We start from the raw sequence: 27,432 nt of genomic DNA, 5'->3' as shown, positions 1-27,432 counted from the left end.
GCAGATTATGACTTACAGCAACTTTAAGCTAAGATACACAAACTTGAAGAAAATGTTGCAAGAATCTAACTCTGAATTCAGTGAAAAAAGAGAGATGTTGCTGGCGGAAAAGAAGTTGCTTGAGGAAGATGTAAAAAGTTGGAGGGCCCGAACACAGCAGCTCACTGAAGAGGATGGAAAGTTGAAAACTGATATTGCAAGGGTAACTGCAGCACAGAATACAAAGTCAATGTCAGAGTGCAAAAGAAGAAGCTGAAAAACTGAGGAAGAAAAAGGAATATCTGCAGGAAGGACTTGATGCCAAAGCTGCAGATATACAAGAGGAAATTAAGATTATAACCCAGGTTGAAAATATTGGACGGCGATACGAGACACAGTATGAAGAAATAAAAGTTCAATATGACAAGCTGAGTACCGAAACCTTCTCAGTTCAGTGCAGTCAGAAGGTCGAGCTTCTCAGAAGGAAATAAAAGTGTTAAATGTTTTTTTGTGCCCAGGCTGGAATAAAGATATGAACACTGGAAAGCCAACAAAGGTCTATAGATGAAAAAGAAAGTGAAATGAAATCTCAACAGGAACAAGTCTCAAAAATTCTGGCAGAATTCTCCAAAGATCAAATTTCAAAAAGACCTTCAGTATGTTACTAAAGCTTTTCAAGACAATGTAAAGCAGGTTAACGAGGTTCTTTCTGAAAGCATCAGCAGAATACAAATTGTTAAGGATAACTGGAAGAGATTTAACCATGACTTTGAGACACCTTCCACTTGATTTTCAGAAAAAGAAAAGGAACAAAGTGATCTAGAATTATCCAAAACTTTACTGGAGCTTCAAGTCACAAGAACTCAGGAAGTTAGTAATGTTATTCAAAAAGTACCGTAGACCGCGATGGTTACCAACCAGCCTCTGCAGCAGGTGAAGGGGCCAAAAAGTCAGCCACATCAGGAAGTTGGGTTCCTGTCCTTGTCTATTGCTCTGCTGAAAGTGATGCAGAGCAAGGATGTTGCAGCAAGATGTTATGATCCGTGAATCAAAAAATTACAAGGGCAGTAGTACAGAGCAAGACGTTGTACCTCCTACTGAAGTAGGAAATATTGTTGAACCTGTTAACTGTATGCCTTTTGGTAAAAAAAGGAATGTTGTTTTTACCTTAGAGCAGTTAAAAGATCCCACCCTAAGAAGGTCAGAACGGACCTATTAGGAGAGGTTTATGAAGCCATGGAAAGCTAGTGCAGCTCTGGCAGCTACCCTAGTAACCGCTATTCCTGTGAGTCTGAAAGGAACCGTAGCCAGTGCCCTCTAACCCTGTCCACATCTTGAGTCGCTGGTGACAAATGGAGGCATGCGTAGGGGTTACGAGTGTTCCATCTGTGGGTTAAAACAGGGGAGGGTGATATGTGACAGAATCACTGGTTTGTATGGCAGGTATTCTTGTCCCAAGCTGTCTGACTTGCATGCTTTTAGACTCAGGGAGATTTCTCTGTATAGGAAGCAGCATCCAAAAGAGTGTGCTCAGCTTCAGGAAAAGCTGTTAAGGGTCCCTGTTTTTTTGTATGGAAAGAGCAGAATTAGCTCCATGCAAAAGACACAGTCCGGGTCTTCGGGTCTACATTCTCACATCAGACTAATTAGTAGCTGCACCTGAATGATGGCTGTAAAATTCTGCAGCTCTCCCTCAATCTCTCAGACCTGGGGAGGAGGTTAGTTGCCTCCTGAGAGGCTCTGCTGTGGTGAGCAATAATACATTTTTGATTTGTGTGTGAGCCATAAGGTCCTTCACCCTTGAGAGAGGGTCTATGTGAAATGTGTAGAAAGTACCGGGCAGGCATGGTTTTGATTTTTTGTTTATTTTAATGTGGTAATACACCGAAAATAATGGACTTGTATGACTTTATTGCTGCTGTTTGCCACCATCTAGCCCAGGAGATGGTACCTATTCCCCTCCCACAGTCACCACTGCAATACCAAGTTTGATCCTAATTTCCTTTTCTGCATATTCTATCATATTGATCAATTTTCTGTTCACTATTGTTTTTATTTTATTTTTTATTTTCATTTTTATCTTTAATTTTATTTTTTTTTGTTTATTATTTCTATTAGTATCTTATTGTTTATCTGTATTATTATATTGTTATTATTTATTTATTTTTTTAAAAAAAATTACATTTTTTTTTATTATTTTTTAATATTTTTTTTAAATTATTTATTGTTTTTTATATTTTCCCCATTTCATTTACAACATTTATATTTTTAAAAAATAATACAAAGAAGAACCCTCTAAGGATCTTTCAACCATTGGAGATTTAAAATAGAACTATTTCTAATAAAGAACATTTTAAACAAAGAATGCTTTGTCCAATGAGAAGGAAGATTGCACTATAATAGAATCCCCTTTGCTATCCTTGAAAAGTCTGCATGTCTGCATGGACGAAATATGTTGGAGAGACACAGCTTCACCTTTTTGAAGGTGAAGCTGTGTCTTTTCACGGAGGTGAAAAGTCTGTCGATATCTGAGGATATAACAAGATTTATGTGGACCGGGAAGAGACTGTCAACCAACACAAAAACTGGAATGAATATTCTAGGGCAAGATAGGGTATGATCCATACTGGTTGTGGCAATATTGAGTCCTTCTTGTTTGCTCCGTGCATCATTCTACGCCTCCCCACTTTTCAGCATCAGAGTTATAATCATTATAAGCCTGTAAGTGGTAAGGCTAAAACAGTATTTTAGTTGTTTTCATCATACTATTTTACCTAAACATTATATATTTACGGATCCTGTATTAGACCAATACCATTTTTTTGTTTTATTTTATTTTATAATTATTTATTTTTATTATTATTTCTGCATTTGGTTTTCATTCTATTCCTTTTCTAATTCTCCACCAAGAGTTGGTGCCAAACTCTGCTATACAGTGTAGCACCTATTTTGTGCTCTTTTCTCTGTGTTGTCTAAATTGTGTTTACAAAGAGCAGCATTAAATCCACTACTGAGAGGACTCAATACCAATCCCTCTTTAATATAAATTCCCAGCAGAATGCACAGAAAAAAAAACAAAGGGCCTGCGTCATTAAGGAGAGCAAAGCTTAAAAAAAGGAGTAACTTTGCACCTGGGCAAAATCATGTTGCAGTGGAGGGGTGTATGTGTAGATCAACTTTAAATTTCAGTGCAAAGCTATCATGTATTCATGTGCTAGATGACAAAACAACCAGTATTTAACTTATGTGCAAAATAATAAATTAATTTCCACCCCTTGCATTGTAACATGGTTTGTCCTGGAATACATTTACTCCTTTCTTTGCCTTACTTAATGACTTAGGGTCTAATTCATTAAGGAACTTAGGCAATAACTTTCTTATTTAAGTCTCCTGGACAAAACCATGTTAAAATGCAAGGGGTGAAAAGTAGTTTTCTATTTTGCACATAAGCTAAATACTGTCTGTTTTTTCATGTAGCACACAAATATCAACTTCAAATTTCAGTGTACAAATAAGATATCAAGTATTAGTTAGCTACATGAAAAAACAGCCAGTATTTAACTTATGTGCAACATAGAAAACTAATTTTAAACCTTAACATGGTTTTGTCCAGGAAACTTAAGTAAGAAATTTCTTTCCTAAGTTCCTTAATGAATAAGGCCCTTAATCTTAAGCACTCATGTCCAAAGTGTTATTGCCAACTGTTAATAATATAGTCATTAATGAAAAACAAAAATATTTTTTTTTATTTCTTTTTTTTTACCACATGACATTTATTTATCAGGATAGTAATAATGCCTACTGTACATAAAATTAATTTTTACAGTTCTTGATTACAAACACATGTTCTATCATGCATACGCAGCCTTCATTACTATCACTCAGCACTTATACCTGTACTGTAACTGGTGCAAATTATACGACTGAAAAACATAACTTAGAGAAGCCCAAAGCTTGAATTGGGTCCTGCTTCATGTGCACTATCTTAGATATCATACGCATAAGATTAACTGCAGGCATAGGATCAGACAGGAAGAAGGTCAGGCAAGCCAGAGTCAGAAGCTGGAAGAGCCACAACAATACCAGGGAGAAGACAGGAGCAAAGTCAAACAAAGCCGGGGTCTGGGTCAAAAGCACAGGTGCAATACAGTCGAACAAACAGGAGTCTGATAATCAGGAACAGATTACAGGAGTTGTTTAGAAAGTCAGCAGCAGAAACAAATTAATTGGCACAAGTCTGTTGAAAAAGACAGTCTAATAAATGCCAGACAAAGGTGATCATTATCCAGCTCAGGTGGTGAGAGCTTAACTTCTTGCAGGCAAGGAGAAACTGTCCAGGAATAACAGCATTACCTCTGGTAGCACAGAGGTACTGCAGGCCAAATTCAGAATAAGGACAGATTCCTAACACCTATGTACATACATACCTTCCCCTCCCCTTCCTGCCCTTCAAAATGTAGGCGGTCGGAATTATCATTTACATTGTGTTCTTTGAAGTATATTTTGGTTTTGCACGTGCGCAGATTGAAAAAAAGCAAAATACACCACATAATTGGACTTACTATGCTTAATTCGGCCCAAACTGTCTAACTTTAAGAATAACAAATAAGTCCGTGGTCTTTTGCTCACCATATCATTTCTGTGGGTATGTCATCTAGGTCTATCATCTTGTCTTGTATAATAAGCTTTTATTACTGGCTCTGTACAGTGGGTCACTGTCACGTATATTGTATTTAGATACAGGAATCAGTATTCAACTCTCACTGCATAGCATGGCAAGCACAGCTGATGCAAGTTTACTGAGTTGCAATCAGGTGATTGCTGACATCACAGAGGTGGAGAGTTTAACTCCCACACAGTATATAAACCTGCTCTGACTGCCATTCCTTGCCAGAGTATCAGCTTTTCTGTTTTGAGCTACTGATCATCTTATTCTGTTTTACTGCTTAATTCCTGATTTTTGACCCAACTTTTTCCTGACTCTGTGATAACTATTGCACAAACAGATTGATTTTAACCTTTGGCTTTTCCTGACTATTGCTTTGCCTGCTGATTCTGTTGGTTAACCTGCATCCTGCTGACTTTGGCTAATCTGACTATTCTGCCTTCTGAGCTACTTGCCTGTAGTGGTTTGCTCACCATGTTAAGGGTCAAGTCGGTGGATCATGACCTGATTACTACACACAGCCAAATCCATCCTGCTTTGTGGTGGGCTCAGGTGAATATCATCTATGTCACGACTAGTATAGCGTACCTGCTATCGTTGGCACTACTCGGAGGAAGGTGCGGAGTCTAACGTGCCCCTGTTGTTCACCAGGGACCCCCGCAAGGAGGTATGGACTTGGCCGCAGGAAAAACGCAGGTCGCGGTCCTTCCACGAGTCAGATAGCGAAGCACGAGAGGGATATCAGACAGGCGGGTTCAGCAATGATGCGGGTAATGCAGGTACACAAGGAGAATTCAAACGGGGTGTGAGTCAAGCCGGGTCGATAACGTTCTGACAGCGAGGTACAAAGGGAGATCCAAAGGGGTAGTCAAGGCAATCCGGGTCACAATGGTCACAGGCAAACGGCAATAAACTGGAGGAAGGCAAGGGTCAGGAAACAGATAGACACAGGAACACTGGAACGCTGGAGGACAGGAAAGGACCTGAAACTCTGGCACAGGAGGTGAGGTCAGAGGGACTTAAATAGGGCTGCTAACCAATGCCCTCAGCACTAGTGGTGCTGTAATAGCTGTAGCGCCGTAGCGCTAGTCATTAGGCAGCGCCGTAGCGCTCTCTTCCTGCAGCGTCCCGTTGCCTAGCAACGGGGACGCTTCTGGGTCTGGGCTGGCCGGCCGGGCGGAAGGGGAAATGACGCGTCTGGTTGCTAGGCAACCAGACGTTCTTGTATGGACGGGCGGGCGGCCGCCGAGCGGCGCCTGACAATCTAGGTCTATCATCTTGTCTAATCTATCGATACCGCTGCTATCCATCAAATTAACTTTTATTACTGCTTCTCCACGATGTGTCACATATACTGTCTAGCATTGAAAATAACAAATAAATCCATTGTCTTTTCACCACCAATTAATTTATGGTTGCTAGGTCTATCGTCTTGTCTAAAATGTCTATATAACTTTGAGAATAACATATACGTCTGTGGTCTTTCTCCCACCATTTAACTTCTGTGTGCAGCCCAACTTGGCCTATCTTCTTTTCAAAAACAATGATCCAATCAGCCAGTGCTCTGCCTGTTTGTTTTAAAGGTGTCCTTTACTTTATTAAACTGCCATCCTATCTTTCACTGCTGTGCCACTAAGTTTTATAGATATCAATATATTTTTAAACTGCCATGTGTTTGTGCCACTGCCCTGTCACTGTACTTAACCAGCCAGCTCACAGCCTTTGGCTAATATTGGTGAAAATATTGAAAGTTGTGAGGTGGTAATTAGAAAATAGACTGTAAATTACTGTAAATGAATGTTGATTAAGTAATACTATCGTAGAAACAAAAACAGCTCAAAATTACATTATTTTACCTGTAATGATTTTTTCCCTGATCTTGTAATGAAATCCAGATCAAACCCCAAGATCAAAGTACATGAGGTTTTTTTGCCAAAACCAAAACACAAAGATGGATTTAGAACAAAAATCAAAATGCAGGGGTCTGCGTACATTTCTAATAATAATAATAAAAATAATAATAGTTAAAAATAAAATATAAAACAGAGTGAGAGAGAATATGTTTGATACTTAAAAATCATTCTTTAATTAAAAAAATTGAAGTTTCCGATATTAAATATAAAATAGCACATTATGAGAATATGAATTTAATATACAAATTGCCTAGTCTTGTCCACTACATACAGAACCACTTATAAACTAATTTACTAATGTATAGTCAAGCTATTCTTATCATTTATAGTGACACCAGATCAAACAGTATGGCAACTCTCACACATGTTAATAAGTATGCATAGGCACAGTTAAAGTTTCTATACAGTATGTTGTATTAACTTATGATGTGTTGAAAGTTGTTAAAGTGAAATTAATACTTATAAATAAAGATTGCATCATTTCACTTTAATCTTTGATGTAGAATCTATTTCTTACTGCTCCAATTCCAGGGGCCATAGATGAAGATTCTGCAGATAGTCTTGATCAAAAAATGAGAAGGATAAAAATTAACTAAATCAAAATTAATGCAGAAAATATTTACAAAATAGTATTTACCTTATTTAACTATAATAGCAATTACATGTTTGTGAACCTTCTAAATTAGCACCCACCATATGGAATGGTTACTTTAAGCATCTAATAATAGATAATAATAGATATAGATATAGTTTTCTCAGGACCACTTAAGAAAATTTGACATTACACCAATGTTCACCCTGTCAACCCTTATATGTATCAAAATATGTATCAAAATAACTTCATATACAGACTAGAAACATTAAGTCTCACTTATTCTCCAACTCCTAAATTATAAATGATTTCCCACCCATGCACCATTTTATAAAACTATTTCCTATTTTCTTTTAATGCCTGAAGAATCATACACTTCCACAGTAGTAGAGACCAATTATTAATAGCTAATTTATTTAAAAACCCTTATAAATTGACTCCTTGCCCTGATTTATTATTAGTGTGCATTTCCGACAGCTACCATACATACAAAGCCATATAACAGAACATTTGAATAATATATTCCCTTTAGCAAGATTACTTGGTAAAGAGCACTAATTAAACTGTCTGCTTATGATTCACATTTATATTCAAAGAAAACACAGTACACCTGAGAGACATTTTGCATGGCAATTAAAACCAGTGTGAAAAGGGAGGTTTTTATTCTTAAGAAAGTACTTAAAACAGGACCTGTCACTTTTGTGGTAAAACATTTTCATATTGCTTTTTCCACCTTGTATGTGTAGAAAAAACTTATATGCAAAAGTCCAGACTCCCAAGCCAAGCCAAGGCCGAGCTAGTCTGGAAGAACTTAGAACTGTCTTTGGGCACATACCCACTTGCATTTTAAATGCATTTTTAATGGTGTAAATTGTTGGGGCTACGCTAAGTGGGTGAACGTTATCATGGGCATTTTTTTTCAATTTCTTCCAATATTTTCCCATATCAGGGAAATAAAATAAAAGAATGCACATTCTAATTCTGTACCATAAGAAAATGTTATCTAGCCTGAAAAAAAGCATAAGTTGCTTTTGCTAAGAAAATAAGTTGCTTATCTATACTAATAATTTAAAATGTATTACAAGTGAAAGTAGCAGATCACTAAAACATAAACATTGGACCAAAGGTGGATGATATTTTAGATTTGGAATGGGATGATAGAACGATATAAGTCATGTTTAATATAGTGTAGACAGAGAACTGGGTTTAGTCAAAAGTAATGTGAGAGAAGAGAGGAAGAGTTCAGAAGAGGTGATAAGGATGTGCGTAAAATTAAAAGTAGCAGTAAAAATATAAAATGTTACAAGTCTTACAAACAAAATAGGTGAACTACAATTAATAATATTGAAAAAAATGTATGATTTAGTATGTATAACGTACATGGCTGTGATCACTGGATAGTGAGTTTGGAAGAATATAGCATATTTAGGAAGGTAAGGAATGATAGGAAGGTGGAAGGAGTTGTATATTTGAAAAACTTGTTTAGGACCTGTCAGCAGGTTGATGTCTATGAAGATTAGACTCTGTTTAGATAGACAGATATACATGGAGAAATAGACACTAGTACAGTACATATTGGAGTTTCTTATAAGCCACATGCTATAAGCAGTTGTTCTGAAACACAACTATCATTACTAATTAAAAGAGCAGCAGAGAAAAAGTAGTCCTCTTCAGCACTTTTAAGTTTCCAGATATCAATTGGAGCATTGAAACTAGGGGTTAAAGCAAACAAAGACATTTTGACCAATTTTAAAAGCCAACAACCTTTCACAAGTGGTAGAATAACTAACTAGAGGGATGGCTATGCTGGACCTTGTATTATATAATATAATAGATATTGGGGCTCATGTAGAGTTGCCTTATGTCTGTTTTTCTCCCCCATAAAATATAGTTTCTGTACTGTTTATGCTCACCAGAAATGCATAAGCATATGTCCAAATGCAGATTTTCTCACATCTTACACTTAGAGGTACTTTTACTAAACTGCGGGTTTGAAAAGATGGAGCTGTTGCCTATAGCAACCAGTCAGATTCTAGCTTTCATTTGTTTAGTGCATTCTGCAAAATGACAGCTAGAATCTAATTGGTTGCTTTAGGCAACATATCCACTTTTTCAAACCCACAGTTTAGTAAATATGCCCCTTAGTATACACACTTGCTACCACTGATGTAAACCTGGAGCATATGATAATGATGTACACCTAGACGCATCTTAGAGTAAAAGTATCAAGCTGCGATTTTCGAAAATTGCGACTTTTAAAAGGCCCAGGTGTTTTGAGCTATCTTGCATGTCATTCAAGCGAAACATAAAGTCTTTATAAAAAGCCCTCATACTAAATTATACAATATGCAATTAAAAATTGCCATAATCTGTTTCATGCAATTTTCATAGAAAGCATTATGTTATGAGAATTAAGCTTCATATTAAATTAGGGCTGGTTGGATAAAATATGCCTATTTTTAAATGGTAATGTTACTAATTAAATTTTGGGGCTGGATGGGGGGATGGAGGCCTACCTTTTAAATGTAAACTTTATTAATGTCAGACTAGTTTGTGGGAGAACAAGACCTAATTATTTAATGTGGGTGCTATTAATTTAATGTTGGAGGTGGTTGGGAAGAAATAGTCATATTTATGAAATGTGAATTCTAGTTCCTTAATTTTAGTGTTGGTTTGCGGGTAAGTGGGCTATTTATTAGACAGAAATATTATTAATTTAAAGTCAGGCTGGTTGGAGGAAGGACACCTAGGGCCTGATTCATTAAGGATCGTAACTTGAGAAACTTCTTAAGACTGATGGACAAAAAGTCACAAAACCATGTTACAAATCAAGGTGTGCAAATTAGTATTCTGTTTTTAGTATTCTGTTTTAGTATTCTGTTTTTCTGTTAAATACTGACTGTCTTTTCATGTAGCACACAAATATCAACTTTAAGTTTCAGTGTACAAATAAGCTATCAAGTATTTGTGTGCTACATGAAAAAACAGTCAGTACTTAATTTATGTGCACCCTCTAGCTACGGCAGAAGGGGCATTTGCTGGTGCCACCACTAGACTCCTTAGCGGCACCTAGAACCACAATCTTCTGGGTAACTCTCGCTGCTAGTGTACCCCTTGCTATTACACCTGACCTCTTGCGTTCATATCAGGGTTGCTGTGGATGGATCCCCCTGGCTTATCAAGGCCAGAGATGCAGGGTAGCAGACAGAGCTTTGGTACTGAAATGCTGTTTCTTAACCTCAGAACAGCTGGGCAATGGATTAGATTGGGTCTAATCTGTAGGTCACAGGAATTACAGCAGGTAAGTAGGCATCAAAGCGGGTTCCTTAAGCAATGATGTTTATTAGCTCAGGAAGTCCTGAAATGGACAGTTACACTAGTTTGAAGTACTAATGATATCCAGAAAGTACAGATGATATAATGATATATGGTCAAACAGTGCTCATTTTAATACAGTTTTGTACACCGCCTAACAGGGGGTAAACCAGCCCCCTTTTCCGACCAGGCCCCAAAAAGTCTGAAATATTTCTTTCCAAAGATTATCAGTATGTGAGATGTACTTTAAACTTGCATTTTAAATGCAATTTATACTTAACAAAATTTACACTAATCTGTGATTTCCCACATCACGTGCTGTTTACATTGTTCAGATAGGTTCTAACAGACAGGTCATAAAGCCACAAAGGAAAAAAAGGAAACGGCCCTCTGCTGTGCTTTCAGGCTAAAAAAGATGTGTTGGACACTCATACATCAAAATGCCTAATTAATTAATTAAATGAGGATTTCCTCTCAAATTTACACAACAGATGTCCTCAAACAAATGACTATAGCAGCAGAAATCAATACCTCATAAATCAGTACATTTCTAATACACAGTATCAAAGATCAGTACATTTGCAATGATATAAATTGGTGCATTGCACTAATAATTTAAATATATCTATATAATAGGTTATTTATAAGTGATCCAGCCTCAATATTAAACTGTTATGGAAAGATTTAGGAAAAAGGAACTTTAGAGATTACCTAATTAATATGTACAATAGTAAGTCAATACAAATTTACGCAATACAATTTGTATAATTAACTTTTTGTGCCAAGGGGCATACAGAGTACAAGGTATCATCATCAAATATGAATGACAGAAAGATGACTTCATCTTGAACATAGGGAGGATAGGGAGGGGTGGCTAAGCAATGGACATCTTCACCAAGTGAGGAAGTGGTAATAAATTCACTTACAGAGTTTTTTATAAAATAGATTGGATGCCGTTATTATAATAATTGATATATGGAGCAGTAATTAGGGTAACAAATGATGGAGCTAATTCATCCAGGGGATTTATTCAATTGCTTTTGTTGGAGTTAGGAAGGATTGTTAGGCAAGTTGGCAATTGTCACACTGGGGATTTTCAAAGAAAAAGATACACCATATTATAAAGTCTGTGCTGCCCACAATAAATAGGGGATATTCCAGTAAATATTCCTCCTCAAGTAACAGAAGTTTAATTCCAGATGCTCCGTTTGAAATAGAAACAATTATCCACACCACACGGTTGAATACATTGTGGTATTGAAATGGATGAATAGGCACTAGGAGAAAACATCAAAGAAAGTCACAATAGACCAAAAGCAAATTTTAGATCTATAAAATTATAAAGAATATGCACTTACAATTGTACTAAACCAAGTTCATTTGCCTCTTTGAGTAACTTATTCCCCTGTCCTGGATGAGGATAGGTGGGCAGAATCACTAGGACCACCAACAGGTCAAGTGGGAAAAACATTATTATACATAAAGATATACATCTATGCACTTACAGTTTTTTTCAGTTGTTGAGCACTTTAGGGCTTAGAATAGTCCTGAGCCATTTAGAGAACAGGTGACCTGTAATCAAGTATGCACTCACTAACCAAAGAGGTGAGGGGACTACCAAAGTGCCCAGAATCAACTTGAGTTTGCACAATTCTATTTTGCATCACAGAAGACAAGTTATGAGGAGATGACATTCCTGATTTTGCTTTGCCTTCCACTGGAGCATGGAAACTGGATTTATAAAAAGGTTGAAATGTAAGGACCTTTGTCTTTGACTTAAATTGAAAGTACAGTTGTATTTTGAACTACTTACCACTGCAACACTCCAAGACAGTTGTTTTTACATGTACATGAGAACTTTCCTCACCTACCTTAGATTGTACGCTCCTCTGAGCAGGGCCATCTCTCCTCCTGTTTCCACCACTTCTAACTCTGCTCTCCAGCTACTTAGCCCTCCTCCTCAAAGGTCCTCCACCCCACATCCACTTTCGCTCCCTCCTCCCCCCTGGGGGTCTCCCTGTCTTCCACGCCCCCCTTCTTGGGCCCCGTCATTTTCGGATCCTCCCTCCCCCTTCCCCGCCCTCTATAGCTGTGCATTGAGCGTACTGAGTTGCTGTGTTTACTGTACTGTGCTGTCTCCCATTGTATTGTGATTTTGTTTGTCTCTGTACGGCGCTGCGGATGCCTTGTAGCGCCTTATAAATAAATATTAATAATAATAATAATAATACCTGCCCTATAGGCTCTATGGGCTCTGTGTTATGAAATCACAGCCCAACAATCCAAAAGCAGCACTTGCAGCTAAGATAACAGGCTTCACCTTGAGATCCAATGAAAAGTTATTGAATCTCATTTAAAGTTTATATGTATGACACCAATGTAAGTTTCAGGACACTTCATAATAAAAGCATTATCATCCAATAGCATCAAACTTCCAAGGTGTATCAAGCAGTTTCTTTATGCAGATAACCATTCACCAAACTGTTCTAGACTCCTTTATTGTTTTAGCATTTATCAGAACTGTATGAAGACCTGGGGTACAATGGCATTCCTTGATAAAGTTTTGATACTGTGAGGTGATCCCATTTGGTTCCTTGAATCCATAGTTCCAAATATAGCTCTGTTTACCATATTTCACCATGTATAAGACACACCCTTTTTCGAAAAATTTGGGGTCTAAAAACTGGGTGCGTGTTATACAGTGGCAGCGGGGGATCCAGGGATGGGCAGCGGTTCTGTGGCAGCAGTATTAGCTAGCGTTTTGACCGGAACCAGGGATAGGGGGGATAGCAGTACAGTGGCAGCGGTATTAGCTAATGTTTTGAACAGATCTAGGGGGGGGGGGCAATTGCAGAGGCGATTTCAGGGCTGCCGGCCGCTGCACACTATATGCTGGTCCGTTCGGCAGAGACAGGCAGGGAGAGTGTGCTGGCTGGCTGCTCTTATTGTGTCAGCATACTCTCCCTGGCTGTCTCTGCCAAATGGACCTGCACATAGTGTGCAGCCACCGGCAGCAAGCCTGCAATCTCAGCACACTTCTCAGCACACTCAGCACAATCTCAGCACACTCAGCACACTTTTTGACAGCTAAGGCTGCCGGCAATTAAGGTGCGTCTTCTACATGGGAGCGTCTTATACATGGGGAAATACGGTATATTAGTCATTTCCTCAAGTAGATAAGGGTAGTAAAACACATTCTGTAACTTCTTATTGATAGTATGATGGTGCCTGGCATTTTCTACCAGTTAACTAGTGATATGTTCACTTGGTATCACCCATTAATTATGAGACATGGTGCAATGTTCCAGAAATACTATTTGAGTTTTCCATTTAAAGATGTTACTCTAAGCCTGTGTTTCTTAGACTGGGAGGAAAGCCGCACTGGTAAATCTTCTCTTCATTTTAGGTGACACCTACACACTTACTATCCTCAATGAGATAAACGTTAGCAAGGCTGAAAGCGAGCAAAATGGAGGGGCAAAAAGAGCTGAACAGGAAAACATGTAGGAATACACATAAAGATAAAGATAAGTAACTAGGTATATTTATTTTAAATGTATTATATACATGCTAATTAAAGTAAGTTTGTTATATTGTACTTCTCAGTGAATTAAATGATTTTTGATATGGATGAAGATTGGTTCTTTGTGTTAATAAATGAGTTTGGCTTGGTGAAAAAAGTTTGAAAATCATCCTTGTCTTGCAGGCAACTCTAACACAGAGTTATTGAATTCCCTCTACAGTTAGAAACCCACGTGAAATAACTCTTGGGTGGGTTTATTAAAATCCTCATGAAAAATCTTCCATTTTCCCAGGTGGGTGAAAAACAATTGTTGGGGAAAGGTGAAAGTGTTTGTCCACATCACAACAGAGTAATATCAGGAGGAGAAAACATTTTGATACTCTGCATCATATGTATAGATAGTTTCTCCTTGATCTCACCTCATTCCATGACTCTAAAGATCTGCTCCCAGTAAGGCTCCATTAAAAAGTGTAGGCAAGCTATTTTCAGTAACTGAACAACTACTTGGATCCCCATCCTGGAATCTTACATTTTAGCGGGATTTCACACCTGTCTGTGCTCAGGTTATTTACATAGGGCATGCACTTTTGTATTATGAATTACGTATTATCATTTTAATTCCCTTGGTTCATTAGCATTCCTCAGCACAGGGACCAGGAGTCCTTTAAAGCCCTTCTATATGCTCACACACTGCACTAACCATTTAAATCTTTACTGTTTCAACATGTTTTTTTATATAAATGGCTAAAAAGGCAATGAGCCATTGCTCACAAATTATTTAGTAATATCCATACACAAGCATTCATTTCTGTCCAGCTCTATTTTGGAAACCAATGAAGCCTGCTGTCATGTAAGAGACATGGGCTTCTGGGATAAACTATGCTCTAGCATGCAAAGGGTTAACTTTTCAATGTATTTCTGTCTCTTCAACCAAGTGCCTTTTTAAATTTAACTCATCCTACCAGACTCTCCCCCAAACTTCAGTCTTCCAAACAATCCCTCAAAACTCACCTCTTCATGCTTGCCTCCACTACCCCCTAAACCCTCACATCCACTCTATTTTATTGTACTTCTGTTTGTCATATCTGTAAGATGATTGTCCAGCACAACGGAATCTGTGGGGCCTTATAAATAAATGATGATGTTGAATTTCAAATAAATTTGAATGGTCATACATAGGGGCATCACGGTGGCTAAGTGGTTAGCACTTCTGTCTCACATTGCTGGGGTCATGTGTTCAATTCCCGACCATGGCCTTATCTGTGTGGAGTTTGTATATTCTCCCCGTGTTTGCGTGGGTTTGCTCCGGTTTCCTCCCACAGTCCAAAAACATACTAGTAGGTTAATTGGCTGCTATCAAATTTGCTCTCTGTCGTCTGTGTGTGTATGTTAGGGAATTTAGACTGTAAGCTCCAATCAGGCAGGGACTGAGGTGTTCTCTGTACAGCGCTGCGGAATCAGTGGTGCTATATAAATAAATGATGATGATGATGATATAAGTTCTTGGGATTAGTATATCCCGTTGTTATCAAACACCTCCTTGTTTCCATAAGAGTCTGCTAATTGTTTACATACTGCATGACAATCACATTAAAGATATGAAAGCCAAATATGACAGAAACCCAGACACAGTGTCTTAGCCAAAATGAGTTGTGGAAAAAAACTCTATTTTTCAAATCTAATTATCTTTTCACCATGTTCAAAGTTGTTAAGCTAAGAAATTTTTGTTTCTGGGTGAATGGTATACAGTTAATAAGTACAAATATTACTATAGTAAAAACATGATACAGGTTATCCACATTATTGTATTTTAAGGTAAGGTGTGAATTACAACCTGTTGTAAATGGACTTTGCCTCCTATTCCATACAAAGGGGGCAGTTTTAGTTATAGCATTATGAATTTATTTTTCTGTAAAAGATGATCAAAGATATAGCTTGAAATTGTGTCATGAAAGAGTATATTACATGTTATGTCAGATTCATTTTCATAATTCCCATCTTTCTAGGAATAAATAACACTTTCTTTGTAAGGTATTTTTACATTTTTTACAATGTTTTACATTTTATTTATACTATTTTTTCATGCTTATTATATGACCTGTTTGTAATCATTTTGTACAGATGAAGCAATATTCTTCTGCAGAAAGTACGATCAGACATTTATAATGAAATGCATTGATCATGTTGCCTTTTCTTAATTTGATCTCTCTCACAAACATTTGTATCTAAATAGGTGGAGCTAATGCATCATGATTTGCCACAAGTGCCAGATTGTGCCTTCTGCTCTGAAGAATATTGCTCCATCTATAAAAGCTCTTTGACATTTTGTCGAATTAAACATGTATTTAATCAATGTTGCTGCTGCATTCCAATTACTGACTTTTGTTTCCAAATATATTGTAGCAGGATTTATAGTTTTAGTACTGATCCAGACATTTACTAAATTTTGCTTAATTTTAAATTGGTTTATGAGAACCAAAGATTTATTTAAAATAAGAGAGTTTGCTGGTAGCAGATTGATTGAGTGTATTTCAGTGTCTAGGAGTTGGTCAATAGTGCATGGTATTCTTTATCTCTAACTAATAGTTCTCTAAGGGTTAGTTTTGAAGATTCATGCACATCACAAATCACTACATGGGCAAAACAATGTGGACAACTGAACATCACATCCATAAGTGCTTGTTGTACATCTCATTTAAAAACCATGGGCATTAATATGGAGTTGACCCCTTTTGCTTCTATAACAGTCTCCATTCTTATGGGAAGGCTTTTCACTAGATTTTGGATCATGCCTGTGGAGATTCGCATCCATTCAGCCATAAGAGCATCAATGAGATTGGACACTCATGTTGAGAAATAAGGCATGGCTTGAAATCGGCATTCCAATTCATCCCAAAGGTGTTTGATTGGGTTGAGATGAGGGATCTGTGCAGGCCTGTCAAGTTCTTCTACTCCAAACTCAGCAAATCATTTTTTAGTGGACCTCGCACAGGGGCATTGTCATGCTGAAATAAGTGAAGCGATCGTTTGTTCTTCATCTGATCCAAAGTGTGTTTAAATTTAGAGCCGCACATCTTATTTTGCAAAATGATGACTGTAGTTTTTTGTGCACCCATAGCTGCTTGTCCCCATATGTATTCATCTACTCAACTGTTTTGCAGAATGCGGAGAAAATTAGGGAGAGCAAAATGTCAATGCATATTACATATAACACATTTTATATTACTGCATTCTGTCATGTAAGGCCCTTTACCCTCATTAGTTGAACATTTCCAGGTTTGCTCCTAAAATATTGCTCCTTTTACACAATTTTTATTACGATAGTTTAATTAATAAAAGTAAGGACATATCAGGGCTTCCTTTATTTATGTGTCTAATAAATGAACTCTGTATAATTAAATGCATTGGTATACTAGTGTCTACTTCTGTGGATTCTATATTTAATATACTCCTTGATGCAAATTGGAATGTCTATAATTTTTGCTTAGAACTAGTACTTGCAAGACCGTTGTGTTGGCAGATTTTTTGTGGGTCTAAAAAGCCACGCATGGTTCAGTATATGTAATTATCACATTTTCTGACTTATTTAAAACAATTTTCTCTCCATTTAAGTCCTATAAGATATTTAATTAGGTAATTGACACTGATCTGATCAAACTCCAAAGCACTGGTTGAAGTATATAACACCAACTGATGAATCATCATCAGCTATTTATATAGCGCCCTAATTCTGCAGCGCTGTACAGAGAATTCGCTCACATCAGTTAATGTCCCATTGGAATCTACAGTCTAAATTCCTTAAAATATACACACACACAGACTGAGAGACTAGGGTCAATTCTTATAGCAGCCAAATAACTTACCAGTATGAGTTTGGAGTGTGGGAGCAAACCAACACAAACACAGGGTAAACATACAAACTCCACACAGATAATGCCATGGTTGGGTATTGACCTCAAGACCCCAGTGCTGTGAGGTAGAAGTGCTAGCCACTAAGCCACTGTGCTGCCCATAATGAATGATCTAAACTCACTTTAATGCAGCCTGCTGTTTGTTGTACTTTTGTTATGCTCTCTTTTTAACATTTGTTGCTGATTGTTTTCTTGATAATCACTTTATTTAAACTATTAAAACTGGTGTGCACCCTAAACCAGATTAATGGCCACTCCCAGGTGGCTTCCCACTACTGCTCTTTTGTGGTCATGAGACAGGTGAGGTGTCACAGACATATATAACATTTTCTGGCACACTCACATGTAGGAAGAGTGCGAGTTCCTCTTTGCAGCTGACATGTAGCATTTGGTGGAGAGATAAGGAGAAGTGGGCAACCTGGATCTTTTTATTTATAGTTGAATGTAAAATTGCAGCATTTGTGTATACATCTGCACACTAATGTCTGTATTTTCAGTTATGTTAACATATGTACAACCTTAAATCTGAGGTATAAATTCGTCCAGAACAAATTTGCGTCATTCATCACCATCAACTCAAAAACTGCCTTGTTTTGTGAAAACTCAGAATTTACACTTGGTGAGGAACATATTTCATAGATCTGTGTACCCAAAATAATAGGCATCTGAAAGCAGACCGCATAGCTTGTGTCTGAACACCCTGACTGTACTGCTTCTGAATGCCCTGATCTGCCTTTTGGTGTGCAAGGGGCTCAAAGTGTTAGATATATGTGGCTAAAACTACTGTTGCAAGTTGTATACATGCGCATTGTTACAAATATTATGAACGAAGCATATTTACAGTCTCAAAGTCAAATAATTGGATGTAGTTGTTCTAAATTAATAAATACTAATTGTAATGTTTTCCTTTGCGATTGTGATTCGTAAGCGATGGTGTACTGTGGCTAATTACACAGTCACATAAGAAAACACAGTAAATAAGTTTACATTTGCACTTGTATATAGTTCACTTTTAATAAAGTTTGCAAACCCACATTCTTTTATTATTTAGCCTTAGAGATTTATTACATAAAGGTAAAACTACATTAAAGATATTTATGGTTCAGGTCATAAGAAAGGCATTGTGTTTGGTCTTATAATAATCCACATTTCACCTACAGAAAACCAGTACCATTGGAGAAGCGATCGCATAATGCAGTCGCAAATGCATTCGCAAGTTATGATTTGTATAAGATTAATTTGCAATGATACGTTGTTAATGGGTAAGTTTAAGCCAGATTTTTGCCGGTTCCTTAAGACACTTACACAGCTGTTGGAGTGAGTTGCTTTCACCTTTGAAGAAGCATCGTTTGAACCGACCTATGACCTACATTGTACTGGACCATCATTAACCCTGAACAAATGAAGAAATCTTTTAGTGCTCTCTTTGTGTACATTGTGACATCATCACTGTTTTATCAAACCAAACTGTATATAAATAGGCCACTGGTATAGTAACAGTCTCTTTGTCAACACACACTTCAGAATTGATGAGCTGTTACTGGATCCAGAGCACAAGCATAATGTATCAATTATACTTAAAATGCATATGGCTAATGTCCTTTCCTTCACGCACCTTACCAACCTTCGTACCTTATAAGTGTAACTTAAACTATTGAAATAAAGACACAGACACGTATAGCTACTTTGGCAAAAGGTCGCAGTTTTTTATTAATTATAAACCAATTAAATGTATTCACCTGGTGGTGGTGAGAGCAAACTGCAGTCAACTAAACAACTAATCATCTAACTAAATACTGCAATGCCCAAATGGCATTCAAACTAACCAAAGAATACTCCCTTACCATTGGCCGGTGTTAAACAGGCGTCAACATGACTGCTCCCTTCTGGACTCAACATTGACGGCCACGCAAAGCACGCAAAGGGATCCTCCACTCGGAAGGATCAAGAGTAATGTTACTTGAAAGGGGCAGTGGCGTGCGGCCAAATATCCTTACCACCATTGTGACTAGTCGTTGACTGCATTGCTCTCCCACCAACTGCGCCTCCTCTGTAAAAAAGATTTGTTAGACTCAAACCTGGGCGGGCGGGGAGGTATCCGTGAAAGTGCGAGAAGTAAAAAATCTAGAAATCCATGGGAGTTCATACTGAGGTGACCAAACAACTCCCCATGGATTCTATTGGCTGGGAATGAAACAACTTTAACCCCAAATGGGTAAGGGCCTGAGAAACATAATCCATGCACTTTAAGTGCCCTCAGCTAAAATGGCTTCGCTTAACGTTCTTGTATTTTGTTATACTTTGATATATTTTGCTAGTACATTGAAAACATAGGTTTTCATGATAATCCGGATTGTAAGAGTGTGGTAGAGTGTACAGATAGTTAGTACCTGTAAGCTGTGCAATCGGACCGCAGGTATTGCATATGCAACCGTGATTGTGAGTTTTGAATGGTCAGAGGAAATTTGCTTAAAAGGCTGGTATTGTTGAGTTCAATATTTAGTGCTCCCAGTTCTAAAGTACTCAGCAGGAACTTAACTTTCCACATGAGTGCTAAATGTTTATATTTCCGTTCTCCAGGTTGAAAGTGATTGTGTTAGCAGTGAATGGACGCAGCTTATAGAATTCGTTGACGGCCATCAAAAATCTCTAGCGAGAGTTTTGTGCTGCATAACATTGAGTATTCTGTTTCCAAATGGGCGCTAAACAGAATAGTGAGATGGCCGATGTAACCGAAGTACAGTTTAAATGCTCCTGATCACAGCACTCTCTCTTGTTTACTTCCTGCTTCGTGCTGCAATCATGTGACTTTGGACGGGGAGTTTGAAGTTTCCTGCACTATATAAGATCAACTCTGACTGTGTCAGAGCAACAGGTTTCTAACCCCTGCTTCTGGCTCCCACTACTTCCTGGTTCTCGGCAACTAGTGAATTTCTCCTGGCTTGTCTGACTACATTTCCTGGATTAACCAATGAGAATCTGGCTTTCATTTTGTAGAATGTACTTAATAAATGATAACTAGAATTTGATTGGTTGCTATAGGCAACATCTCCACTTTTTGAAACCCGCAGCTTAGTAAATCTAGCCCATTGACTATTTAAAACTGTGGCAACAGTAGGGGAATATTTTTCATGGGAGAGCATGCACAGCGAGAGGTAGCATTGCAAAACTAATGGAAGCGAATGCAAGCACACCGCCGCCACAGTATGTGGACAGCGGGAGTATAACCGATAGAAAAACTAATAAGAATACCAAATGTAACTCATATCTCATATTGAGTCGTGTAAAAAGGTAATGTTTTAGAAGAAGGTGATGAACACACTTTTGTTTCATCCATAGACCTGCAATTAATATAAAGAAAGTGCCATGTAAGCAAAGGAAAGGGGAGCTGTCCTATCCTCAGGGAGAGTGTCTGAAATCGGTGAGATTGGTGTAGAAATCAATAGACTGGAGAGAGATTAGTTTTCATTCACTCTGAACAAACAACAGCGACACTCCCACCTTATGTGGGTAGTAATCAAAGTGCAGCCAGGTAAAATAGTGAGCCTTGTTAATGTATTAATATTATTGAATGAGGATGTTAATAAGTTTGTTTTAATCCCTGGAATGGCTTATTTTCAGAGATCATAGAAGGAAGTACTGTCCCACACATATTTACTACTGGTAAAGAAGAGAAAACAAAGATATTCATTGTGCAGAGACAATGATTCCAGCTAATTGACCCTGAGTGCACTGATACTATAAAATTAAACCCACTAAGAAAAATATAACAGAGGGCAGAGTAAATTGACAAGTAAGTGACAAAAGACTAAAGATAGAGTAACATCTAAATTTGAATGGGTACATTAGTAAACAGACTAAGGTCTGAAATATGGTTGACTAATGAAAAGAATCAAAAGTAAAGAAAAACAATGTGTTGTCTTAGACAAGGCTGGCAACACACACACACACACACATATATATATATATATATATATATATATATATATATATAATATGTAGTGTCGACGGACATGATGGCCTGCAAATGTGCACTAATGTCAGGGATTGATAAGTCTCTGCTCACAGTGACATCACAGAGACCAGGGGAGCGGTGTAAAAGTTACAGGTGTGAGAGGAATGACTTTAAACTGGCAGTTGAAGGGTGACAGTTGGTCCCTGTCAGCAGTGAAACCAGTGAGTTAGTCCCGGAAGAATCCTGTCATGTTGTCAGCAGATAAAAACCCTGTAAATTTTTGAAGAAAATCAGCCTAGGAGGAAACATCTGGGAGGGACAAAAGAGTATCAGCTCTAACAGGAGGGAGACCCATGTCAGATTTGTCAACCCTTTACTGTGAGAGAAACCTCTGAAATTTCCTGTGAGAGATCTGAGGAGAAAACCCAATCTAAATGGATAAGTAACCCCTGTTTATTTATTATTTGATGGGACTTTGTATTGTGAATCTTGTTAAGAGGTAAATGGGACTTGATGGGAAGGCCCGAAGATAATTTGTACACCCCTTGGTAGGACTGTGATAAACTTCCAGGGGTAATGATAGGGAAACACAGTTAGGGATCAGAGATATATTATGAACATCTGCACTAAACAACAACATTTACCTCAGACCAGTGACATTCATTACAAGTGACATTCATTAAAGTGAAGTGCAGGGGAGAGATAGCTCACTGCAGGATTAGGCCTGTGTAATAGGACAAAACAAGGAAGAAAGTATGTATACACCAATTTCCTTCAAGTCATATTCCACCGGAATAAAGACAGACTAGAGATTGTGCTTATTGGTAAAGTGAGGGATACTACAGAGTGTCACCATTAAAAGAGATTTCTGTTTAACAAAGCTAAGGAAAAGTGACATCAGCGATTTTATTCTTGAGCATTTTTTACCATAGTCTACTGTTTCTGGGATAAAGAAGTGGAGAGACATTTGCTTGTCATCAATTTCCTCATAGGACCACTTAACTTCATTTTATTGCTAAATATGCATATGTTGATGTATAACATGTTAAATTAGTGGATATGTGTTGAGTTTAGAATGTATTATTGCTAGACAGTTGGAGAATATTGTAAGTAAGCATTTAAGGTACATCTTGGCTATGGTAAGAAAGGTTAAATTATTGCATTGTATTCTCATTCATTCACTATATTTCAACTGTTTTAAATGGATACTTTTAAAATACAATTTATATAAGAGATATTCTATTCTGGTATATATAAAGTCTAATTAGATATGAAAATCCTTTGAGAGCATGCGCCCAATCAATAAAAGTGCCGGTGTAGCTTTCAAAGACCAATTTGCCTATTGCTGTCTCTTTCTGTGTGTTCCTGTGGTTTTGTTAGAAGGAGCGTAGGGTGCCTTGGTCTCCCTCTGGTGTTGCTTGTCAAGGACGCTACCCAACAAAGAGCCTACTGCACTCAGACCAAGGTGTGCTAACTGAGAATAGAAGTAAAGGAAACACCACAGGTCGCTATACACTTTATATAGACACCCAGCTGATGCAGCACCAGAAGTTAATATTGGGTCATTCTAAACATTGTTTCCTCTAGTTGTGGTGGCTCATACTAACTTACTTGGCTGAGATTTATTATTTAAAATGGAGTGTGTAGTATACTGTACTTCTGCTGGTGCTCTTAGATATTCCAGGAAGACATGCATTGGAGGTACAGGATATGCTTCACAAGGGCTAAATTTGCGCTCCACTGTTATAGATATAAGTCCATTACAGGTTGTAGAAATATTGTTATCAGAGATGCAGGGTTCCTTTTGAACTAAAGACACCGTATTTGATGGATAATGTAACTCCCTGTTAGTATTAAAAGGAATGGGTGATGGGTCATAGAATAGTTAATATTTAAGGGGATTAATAGAACAGTTGAGAGCCAATTCCCTGTATTGCCCAATCTTGATGCAAATCTCCTTTTCTACAAATCATTTTATTATTATAATTCTTTGCTTTTTTATTTTCTGTACTTACACTTTAGACTGTCAAAACTGTCAAGATTCTATTTTTTTCTCTTATAAAGGGGTACAATATACATAGACAGCCTCAGTATCTTGGAACAAGCCTGGCCTGACTGTTTTCAATCTTTCCAACCAAACAATGGGTGCAGTATGAAAATGTAGTGTTGTTGTGCTCTGATTTGTTTATATTATCAGTGCTTTAAACTAAATACCTGTTCCTTAATTTCTCAGTAACAGGACATGAGGTTGCAAAAGGATAGAATACAGCCATGCCAGACAAATATCAATTTCTTTAGATACTGTCTCATCTAAGGGGCTAAGACAATTGACAATGGACAGCATTAAGGTTATACACTACACTGGCATGGCCGCAGCTGTAGATTTTTACTACTATACTTAGTGAAACAGCGGGTTTTTGCTGCTGAAGTCTTGTAGCAGAAACATGATTTAAATATTTATACACCACATACGGTATCTGCCCTCCCAAATTCTACCTAAATTAGGCATGTCTCCTAAGCAAGATTTACACAATGGGCCTGATTCATTAAGGAAAGTTACGCAAAACTAATAAGCAAGTAAGGCAAAACCATGTTGCATTGGAGGGGGAGGTACATTTAAAATGTGATGGCAGATTTATAGCTGGGGTAGGGCATGTCCTAGATCAACTTTAAATTTCAGTGTACAAATAAGCTATCAAGCATTTGAGTGCTATATGAAAAAACTGGCAGTATTTAACTTATGTTATAGAAAACTAATTTGCATTTCTTGCATTGTAACATGGTTTTGTCCAGGAGACTACTTACTCAATTTTTTACTTAACTTTCCTTAATGAATCAGTCATGACATATGTGACACCCCCTTAGAAAATGTTAAAATTTTATGTTTTGTATTTGATTTATATTTGTCATAAAAAGAAGACATACAGGATATACTGTTATAAATGACGAAAGTGACATAGAAACTGAACCCCTTGGATCATCTCACTTAGCCAAGTTGGTGAACTCATGAGATTGAGGAAGGCATGTGAGTTGGCAGAGGGTAAATCAGTTAATATATACAATGACTTTAAGTACGTTTCTAGGATAATGTGTGACTTTGGGGCGACCTAGGAACTCTTCTGACAATAACAGGACACCAGTAGCACACTCACATAACATAGAGAACTTTTGACAGTGATACAGTCACCAAAGGAAGTACCTCTTATTAAGTATAAAGCCCACACATATAAAAAGGATCTGATATCACTTGGTAATAGCAGGGCAGACGAAGCTGCCAAATGGGCAGTAGATTTATCTATGTATATGACAACTGACAAAGGGATGGTCTTTGAAACAATAAACACACAAAAATTAATTGAAATACAGGATTGGTGTTCCCTACAGTAAAGGGCGATCTGGAAGGTGAAGGGATGTGGTGGGCACCAGACATCTTTTCTCGGGCTAGTAGGAAACAATATCTTGTCTTACTTGTTTGAGAAAAATGTTGGAAAGGCAATACCAACAAAGCCAACTTATATTCCAGGTAATACAAATCGACTTAATCCACTTATAACCTTGCAGGAATCTAAAGTATGTATTGGTGTGTACTGTATTTTCTAACTGGGTAGAGGCACTTCCAGCTGCCTGTAATACTGCTGTTTTCATTGCTAAAAAAATTGTCCAGGAATTTGTATGCAGATGTTGTATCCCTAGAGTTATGGAAAGTGATAGGGGTACTCATTTTACTGGTGATATCTTTCAGATGATGCGTAAACTTATGGGAATTGATAGCAAGCTTCAAACTCTGTATAGGCCACAAATCAGTACTCAAGAACAAATTGAGTAAGGTGATGGCTTATACTGGATTGGCATGGCCGGAGGCTTTGCCACTAGTCTTTCACTGCATCAGAACCATTCCTAGACCACCTCTTAAGCTATTACCTTTTGAGATTTTTTTTGCCAAGCAACCTCACTTAATGGTAGATTCCCAAGATGAGTTAAAATATAATGATGAAGAGCCTGTTCAAAATCTTATAAAGAGAAGCAAATACTTGAGAGAGCAACAAAGGAAGTTCAACACACTGTCTCCTGTTGGACTGGGAGAATAGTTATGAACTGTAATATCCTTTGCTCAAGTTGTTTAACAGACAGGTGTAAAGGGCCATTCCAAGTGTTGATGACTAGCACCACATCTCTGAAAGTAGCAGAAAGAGACACTTCGATCCGTTTCACCCACTGACAAAATGTGAACAATCTGGAGAATGTTCAAGATAAAGCCGAGGCTGACAATACAACCCTCTCACTCTTGAATCTGTTCCGGGAGACCTAAGATCGCAGTTAATAACACATAAGCCAAGGACTTTGCAAAGACTTTTATCCAATCATGGAGTGGCTGTTTTTCTATTTTTTCCTTTCCAGTGTTTTGCTCGACCTTATTTTTTCCAGGACATTCTATTTTTGCAATGGTGATCAGATGATGGAAACTGGTTCAGTGTAGTGATATTGATGGAGGAGAATTTGTTAACACAATCAGTCACGCTTATTACATTATTCGATTCATGAATAAAGTAAAAGTCTGCTAACCTTGGAGCTCGGAGACAGTGTGAGGGGCTATTGTCTGAAGAATATTGTATCTCTAAGTACTGTGACCCCTTAATTGAAGAGAGGTGCAACCAGCGATGGCAGTCCAGTAATAATTTGAATCAAAAAAGGACCTGCGCTCAACTCCAAACGGCAAGAGCAGCAATAATTCAGGAATCCCTTCCTGTGTACCAAGCAATGTATAATAAATTAATGCGCTCAAATTGCCTAGAACATACCTATAATATAAATGGAAACTATTTGTAGAATTAGATAGTTAACATGAAATAGTGCAGAATGGTAAAAACAGTGAATTTAATTAGCATAAATAAACAATTCCAGAAAAAAAGGGGGAATGAATATTTCCAACGATAATTGGATTTTGATACATGAGTACATAAATGAAATGAAAATAGAAATAACAATAAGATTAAAATAAAATAAAAATAAAATTAAAAATAAAAAAATATAAAAAATAAAATAAAATAAAATAAAATTAAAATAAAAGTGAAAAAATCCGGAAAATGCAAAAATGCAGTCCAAATAGAAGCACTCATGAAAGTCCTGGTGAAAAATGACTAAAAAAATGACCTAATAAAGCAAACAGCAATAATCCCAAATGGGGATACAAAAACTGTCCAGATACCTGATGTGTGCTGCGGTCATCCGGCAAATATCACTATGGTAGACAAATAGGTATTTGTCTGAGAGGCATGTTGGTGTCAGTAGCTGAGAGGGAGTACTGGCACTGAATTGCTGTTTGGAGGCTTCTGGGGTACCTCTTTGGTGAATTCCTGTGCAGTTTCTCCAGACTGCCAGCTGGTAATCACATGCTCTGATGACAGTCGGATTCATGTGTGGGAAGCAAACAGCGGGCAGCTGAAGCATAAAGTGGCTGGGCACAGAGATGAAATGCGTTGGGACACGCCCACTTTCGCGACGTCACAGGATATCCGGTCCATGCGTTCCACTGTGGAACGCACGCCAGGCTCTCCATCATCATACTGCAGCATCGCTA

The sequence above is a fragment of the Mixophyes fleayi genome, chromosome 7 (assembly GCF_038048845.1).
Source record: "Mixophyes fleayi isolate aMixFle1 chromosome 7, aMixFle1.hap1, whole genome shotgun sequence".
Lineage (NCBI taxonomy): Eukaryota > Metazoa > Chordata > Amphibia > Anura > Limnodynastidae > Mixophyes > Mixophyes fleayi.
The sequence above is the reverse complement of the archived record's forward strand: the minus strand, read 5'-3'. Positions refer to the sequence as shown.